This window comes from Andrographis paniculata, unplaced genomic scaffold (assembly GCF_009805555.1).
Source record: "Andrographis paniculata isolate CXL003 unplaced genomic scaffold, ASM980555v1 Contig38END, whole genome shotgun sequence".
Taxonomy (NCBI): Eukaryota; Viridiplantae; Streptophyta; class Magnoliopsida; order Lamiales; family Acanthaceae; genus Andrographis; species Andrographis paniculata.
This window is the reverse complement of record NW_026137571.1, coordinates 3,703,292-3,711,141: the sequence shown is the minus strand read 5'-3', so window position 1 is coordinate 3,711,141 and position 7,850 is coordinate 3,703,292. Positions and strand designations below refer to the sequence as shown.

Below are 7,850 nucleotides of genomic sequence, written 5' to 3'. Positions count from 1 at the left end.
GGCCATAGGCATCACATATTCATCTTTAGGAGTGGCCATGTTAAGATCTCTGAAATCAATGCATATCCTGATCTTACCATTCTTTTTTAACCACCGATACAATATTGGCCAACCAATCTGCATAACAACAAGGCCGGATGAAACTTACTTTAAGAAGTTTCTGAATCTTTGATCTGAGGCATTAAGTCAGGACTCATACGCCTTGGAGGCTGCTTGTAGGGCTTAAAACCCTTTTTAATAGGCAACCGATGCTCTATCAAACTTCGCTCTAAACCAAGGATTTCTGAATAATCCCAAGCTAAACAATCAATATTGTTTCTTATAACATCGAGCATCAATTTTTGTTGCTCTTTAGACAAGTAACGACTTATCTTGATTATTTTTGGAACCAGGTCGGTTCCTAAGTTAAATTCCAGCAAAGGATCTTGTGTTGAAAAATCTGGCTCTATTTTCTCTAATAAATCAGGCCAACGAAAATGCTCATCTTCTTGGAAATGAACATTATGAGTCTTTTTGATTTTTTCTACTTTTTTTAAAAGCTGGTCTAAATAAACTGATTAATAAGTACACTACAATCTTGTAAATTTGAACCTTCCATAAAAGATATATTACAAAAAGTAGGTTTGGCTTCCTCAAGAGCCATACAGTAAAACTGTTCTTTTAAAAGAACATTGAGTTCTGGCTGATGAATTTAAAACCCTTCTTTGGGTATTCATTAGCCATAAAAAACTGGGACATTGAAAGTACATGACTGGACTAAAAAACTGATTCTTCAACTTGTCCTGATGCTCCAAACGGGTTGTCATTTGCTTTCATTTTGAAGACCTGATTGCCTTCCCAAAACATTAATTGTTGATGCAGTGTTGATGGCACACATTTAGATGCATGAATCCAGTCTCGTCCAAGTAGGATTGAGTATGTAGTATCCGCATCCACCACAAAGAAAACAGAAGAAATCTTTTTAGGACCGACCTCAATTGAGGCGACCATCATGCCTTCTGGTCTGGTCGGCTGCCCTGTAAAGCTGGTCATCTCAAAATCCACAGGAGATAAATCGTGAATTCCCTTCCCTAACTTCTTGAGAGTCTTTAATGGCATCACATTGAAGACGGCCCCGTTGTCTATAAAAGCCTTTGTGATTGGTTTCCCACAAATATGAGCATTAACGTATAAAGGCTTTAAATGAGACGCCGTGCCTTCTAGAATCGGAGGGAAGACTATTGGAGGAACCTCTGACTGAAAATTAGGATCTGAAATCTTTGCCCATTCCGGCTCTTCTATAAAATCATCCACCAGACTTGCCCACAAGGGTTCTTCTTCAATTCGGTTGATTTCTGTCATTCGGCAGGGAACTCGTGGCCCTAATCGATATTTGACTGATCTTGAATCAGTTCCCTAAACTTCATCCCTGGTATCAACTTCGGGTTGAACTGTCAGAGATTGCAAACGAAACTCCTCCAGAGATGGATTGATGTTAATCCTATCGCAATACTGACATCTGAAACCTTTTACCCTTTCATATGATACGCCTTTACCCATTTTTTGTATAAACCGACCTCCCTCGTTGCACTCAAAGACGCCTTGCACATACTTAGGTTGCCTTGAGGAGGAGACTTTTATGGACCGATCTCCCTCATTGCAATTAGCAGCACCTCGTATGCTGGTCGGTTGCTTTGACGAGGCGACCGCTATGGGCCGACCTCCACCCAAAGAATCTGTAGCGCCTTGTGCATCGTTCGGCTGCTCAAATGAGACGACCCTGATAGGCCGACCTACTTCAGTATATTTAGAAGCGTCTCGGATGTCGTTCAACTGCTTCGATGAAGAGAACTTATCCATGTATCTTGCAGCATACCTGCGCTTGGCATTTCGAGTCTGAGTATGATTCATACCTGGAAAACGAGGATCCACATCAATTGGTAAAGGTTTTTTATTTCGAGTCCATTTGCTTCCAACCGAACCTGTCCTTCTAGTCGGGTGGTCCCGAACCAAAGCTTGCTCCTTTAATTCCACATTAAAAGAACCATCTTGGTTATCCTATTTTTCAGCCACAGTTTTTTCATAGACCTTGAGTTTTTATTCTGGTCGGCCACTGTTTGATGAGCTCCCTTTCTCCGATCTAGAACTTGCTTGAATATTAACATTGCTGTGGTTACTTTTGGAAAAGGTTGTTGCTCTACACCCAAAGTGATATATTTAAGCCGACCTGCCTTAATAGCCTTCTGGATCTCATTTCGAAAATGAATGCATTGACTTGTATTATGTGTGAAAGAGTTATGCCACTTACAGTATGGCCTTCCTTTGATCTCTTCCTTAGTAGCCAACCTTTGCCCCTTTGGAATTCGAATCTGGCCGTCATTTAGCAAATTATCAAAAATTTCATCGGCCTTTGAATTGTCAAATGTCGGTTGCTCTTTTCCTTCAATTCCTGGCACTGGCTTTAACTTAGAGCACACATAAGGCTTTCCTGAAATGATTTCGGCCGCCATTTCTTCTGTTTGATCATAATCAAAGTTGTATGCTTCTGTTTCCATACTTGCCATATGCTGAACTTTATTACGCTTGAAATTCTGACCCCTTTCTCCAAAAAGAGACTCTAAACGTCCAGCCTTGGAAGCAAGACTTGCCAGATCTTCCACATCATGAGCAGTGAGCGTCTCTCTTAGGCGGCCATGCATATTTCTGACCACTAAATTGGTCATTTCTTTTTCATTGATTATAGTAGGACAACGTCTTTCATCAAGCACACCCTTTCAATAAACTGTGAGGCTGACTCTTCTGGATATTGCTTCAATTCCAATAAATCGGAAAGAGAAACAGTTGGTAACGGATTGAAGAATCTAGCATGGAACGCCATTTCCAACCCTTCTCAAGTTTGTATTTGCCCAGGTGGTAGGTTTACAAACCATGAGAAAGCTGTTCTGGTCAGAGATAATCCAAATAATTGTAGTTTATATAAAAGATTATTTCCAACTTCCCCTAACTATGCTGTAAAGCGACCCACATGCTCTATGGTGGATGATCCATCTTCCCTTGAAAATGCATGGAAATCAGGTGGTCGATAATTCCTTGGAAGTGGATAATCATTAATAATCCTTTTGGGGAACGACCTTTGATAAGCAGGGTGGTTGGCCATCTGAGGATTCAGGCCGAAATGCACTCTCAATACTTGAGCAATCTCTTCAGGATCCATACGAGGGTGTTGATGATCAGGGATGAAGATGGGATCTTGTATATGTGCTCCTTGCTTCTCCTCTCTGGCAATGTTTGGTTGCAGATTGTCAACTCTTGGTCCCAAAGGAACATTATTAGGGAAAGTTAGAGGAGTTTTCCCCCTATCTGTTCGGTTGAACGTTGTGGCGCTTGGAAGTGTGTTGTCTACGTATGATGGCCCTGTGAAATTCGCTTGCATTCTTGAGGGTGATACTCTTGGTGGCGTCTGAGTGGGTTGAAGAGTAACCCTTGATAAAGCTTGATCTAACATGTTCTTCATGAGATTTTGTTGCTTGCGCAACATGATGTTCTGTTGCTCGCGCAACATATTTTGCATCGCCGAAGTTTGCTGATTATTCAATTGTTGAATGTAAGACAACCAATCGGTAGGTGGTTGGGGGATCTCCCCTGGATTTGGCATAACGGGTGGTGAAACATTTTCTCTCACCGGTGCTGATGATGATTGAGGTTGTGAGCCTTCCATACTGATTTTTCTAATGATTTGGCCAGACCTCAGTCGTATGAAATTCTTTGTTGATGTAGGATCAGCAATCTTGCCTTTCTCCCACTTTGGTCGCCAATTTCTTGATGTATTTTTTCAACAATAAAAAAGTAAAATCCGAAAATAGGAAATTATCTTCGAATTTGATATATTTAGCGTCTGAGATTAGGAATCTCTAAACACTGTACGGTACAGAAAATAAACTGGAAAGTAAAATACTGGAAATTTAAATGATGATCCCCGAATCACTGACTTTGCTGTCGTTTGAAGATGATTGAAGATCCCTTGTCAGTTGCAAATCCCAATCCTTAAATACTCCTCAGAAACAGTGCTGGAAACCGTCGCCCGAACGGTTACAACGCCTCTTTTTTCAACCGTCTGCTAACTCTTCTTCTGCTGACACGTGCCCTCAGCCGACCAAACTATTACTCTCACTCACTCTCAACAGTATCCGACCTCCGCACCAACCGATTTGCCTATCCAACCGCGAATCTTCCGAGTTTTTGGACCGACCGCAGACCTTCTGCCTTGTTGGTCCGACCGCAAACCTTCCGACTTATTGGTCCAGCTGCAAACCTCCCGACTTGCAAACCACCCGACTTGTTGGTCCAGCCGCAAACCTCCCGACTTACAGACCACCCGACTTGTTGGCCTGACCACAGACCTTCCGACTTGCACATCGTCCGTCCCCCTGACCAACCGACTTGTAGACTGTCCGACTCGCAGACTTTCCGCCTTATGGACCATCCGACCTGCAGACCTTCTGACTGGCGGACCTTCCGACCTGCGGACTTTCCGACCCGCGGACCTTCCGACCTGTAACTGTCCGACCTGCGGATATTCTGACCTGCGGACCTTCCGACCTGCGGACCTTCCGACCTGCGGACTTTCCGACCCGCGGACCTTCCGACCTGTAAACTGTCCGACCCGCGGACCTTCCGATCTGTGGACTTTCTGACCTACGGACCTTTCCCTTAGAAATACGTCCAGTTCAACCAATTGTCTTAAAATACCCCTTAATTAGCCTAACAAACCCAATTGTTGGCCCACGTCTTCATCTAACTTGGGCTTTTTAACCTAATTATAAATTTCATACGTAACAATTTTATTTTGGGGATTTAGGGTGAAAATTGGGTAGAGGGAAGGAAGTGGCAGTGTGATAGGTAGTGTTTAGTAATGGTCATGACTAAATACTATCTCTTATTCTGGAAATTGGTTGGGTAAGAAAGGTTGGGTGAAAAAAAACAGCATGTGAGCTGCCAATTAGTCATGACAATGACTAAAAGTCAGCTCTTGGCCTGAACTTTTTTTCTTTTTTGGGTTTAAGAAAATTGACGCGCCTTCGCCAAGAGCCAATAATTATTTTCCAAAGGACCTGCACCATACCAAACAAAACCCTCAAAAGTGTTATTAGCAATTAAACAATAAAAATAAATAAAACTAAAGAAAGCAATTAAATGATTTGGGTTGTCTCCCAAAAAACGCTTTTCTTTATAGTCTTTAAGCTAGACTTCGTCTCGCATCAATTCTGAACATCAAAATCGGAAAAGGGTGCCAACTTTATAGGATCAAGTGAGGGTCCCTCGTGGTATAATTTGAAGCGATGTCTGTTGGCCACACTTTTTTTTCGGCTTAAAATTTTAATTCTCCTTATGACACTTTTTCGCTGCCAGCAATGGTGATCTCTTGGGAATCCATCTCAACTTTTCGACGATCATTTTTTTTTCTCTTACTTTCTCCAGTTGGTCTTTTCTTGAACTATTTTGTCAACACAGTTCTTCGTTTATTCTCATTACCAACTTCATATGTTTCCTGCACCACAGAATTAATAACATTAATTGCATATAACGATTCAAATTCAACAAGACATTTGATGGGATTAAAAATATTGAAATGAAATTCTTCTCCATCAAACTCCAAGCTGAGTGTGCCCTTTTTAATATCTATCTTTGTTCCTATAGTGCACATAAAAGGTCTTCCTAACAAAAGAGGCGGTGGATTAAAGCAATGTGCATCGTGCATATCCAAAATATAAAAATCAATATGAAAAATTAAGTCATTCACTTGAACTAGTACATCTTCTAGCATATCATCAAGATAAGCATTGGTTCGATCAGAAAGTTGAATAATAATTCTTGTTTCTTTTAGAGGCTCTAGACTTAAAGAGTCGTATATTGATCGGGCATGACATTAATAGCAGCTCCTAGATCTAGCATAGTCTTAGTTATCTCAGTTTTTCCAATCTTACAAGGGATAGAAAACATACCTGGATCACCTGTTTTAGGTGGTACCTTTCTTTTGAGAACAACATAAACGTTCTCACCCGCTATAATGTACTCATCCCCTCGCAATTTTCTCTTGTTGGTGCACAGTTCTTTCAAAAATTTTGCATACTTGGGGATTTGGTTGATAGCTTCAAGACCGGGATATTAAGTTCCACCTTCTTGAATATCTTCATCATCTCTTTGCGTTTGTTTGCTTTTTTTGGTTTCTTCAACCTGTCAGGAAAAGAAGCTCTTCAGTAAGAGGAACAGAGTTAGGAGGTACCTTTTCGTGAAGTTTAACTTCTTTTTCAATCTCTCTCTCAATCTAATCCTCATTTTGTTCATTTGAGATAGGAAGTGGACCTTCCAATTCCTTTCCGTTACGAAGGGTTATAGCACTCGTATTCTTTGGATTAGGCCGAGAAGGACATTCAACCATCGTATAACTGCAGATAGTGATGGCACTAACATTTGTTGGATTTGGCTCAGGCTGAGCGGGCCACTTTCCTCTTTCATGTAGTTGTCTTACCTCCTCTAACACTTGATTGATCTGACCTTGTAATTTGTCAACAATCGATCTCATCTTTTGTTGGAACTTTTTCGTCTTTTGTTGAAACTGCAGGGTAGCGGTAGCCATAGACTTCACCAAGTCTTCCAAAGACGGAGTAGAGTTGCTTGTGGGTGCTTCGGGCGGCTGTTTCTCATAGAAACGAGGTTGTTGTATCTGATGCGTAGCTCCAAATGGGTGATGAGCATTACTCTGCTGTGCGTTTCCATAGCGTAGGTTCGAATGATCTCTCCAGCCTGGATTATAGATGTTGGAGTACGGGTTGTACACTGGAGGTTCATTCACACCATAGTTTGCAGCGTTTACATCCATTGCATAGCCTTCTTGGAGGGCCGGGCATGCATCCGTAGGGTGGCCTGCACTTGTGCATATTCCACACGCTTTGACCTGGACACTCACGTTAGATTTTTCCACAACCATTTTCGAACAAAGCTCGTCAACTCAGAAAGTTGTTGCTGCATCGATTGGATAGAATGGTCGTTACTGTTTCCACTCGTGTAGCCAACATCCCTCAAACCAAGTTGCTGCGTGTTTTCAGCCATCCTTGCAATAAGATCCTAAGCTTGTGCTGGCGTTTTATTTACTAGAGCTCCACCACTTGCAGCATCGATGATGTTCCTGTCCAATAATGACAAACCATCATAAAAATATTGAATCAACAATTGATGGGGAATTTGATGTTGTGGACATTTAATGACAAGCTTATTAAATCGCTCCCAATATTCATGGAGCGTTTCACCTGATTGTTGTTTGATGCCACATATTTCCTTCCTCAGAATCGCAGCTCTGGAAGATAGTACTTCTCCAAAAATTTCTTCTTCATGTCATTCCATGTATCGATGCTTCCAGGTGGGAGATAGTAGAGCCAATTCTTTGCAGCATCTTTGAGCGAGGATGGGAAGGCTCTGAGTTTGATCAGTTCATTAGTAACACCTGGCGGTTTCATGCTAGAGCACATGTGCCACGTCGAACTCTTGCAAGTGTTTGTGAGGTTCTTTGCCTGCAAGTCCATGAAAAGAAGGTAGTAAATGAATTAAGCCAGATTTCAGTTCAAAAGCAATAGTGTTATTCAGAGTTGGAAAGTTAATGCATAAAGACTGCTGCGTCAAGTTGGGAGCGGCCAACTCCCTTAGAGTGCGGGTATCCTTAGCCATGATAGTATCTTGATCACTTTCAGAGTCGCTAGAGCTAGAGATTTTGAGGTGGTTTAAAGATTCTACCAGCTTCGTAACCTGAGCAGCTTTTCGTTGCTTGGCTTCCTTTCGTAGCTTTCGCTCAACCTTCTCGATCTCAAGATTAAATA

At 41.7% G+C, this 7,850-nt stretch overlaps 1 non-coding gene across 1 annotated transcript; it reads left to right on the top strand.

The window, feature by feature from the left end:
* The first annotated feature begins 7,219 nt into the window (after positions 1-7,219).
* Positions 7,220-7,326, top strand: LOC127251179 (small nucleolar RNA R71). The gene has a single exon (XR_007838852.1). It is a non-coding gene; the product is annotated as a small nucleolar RNA R71 (small nucleolar RNA).
* The last annotated feature ends 524 nt before the right edge of the window (positions 7,327-7,850 follow it).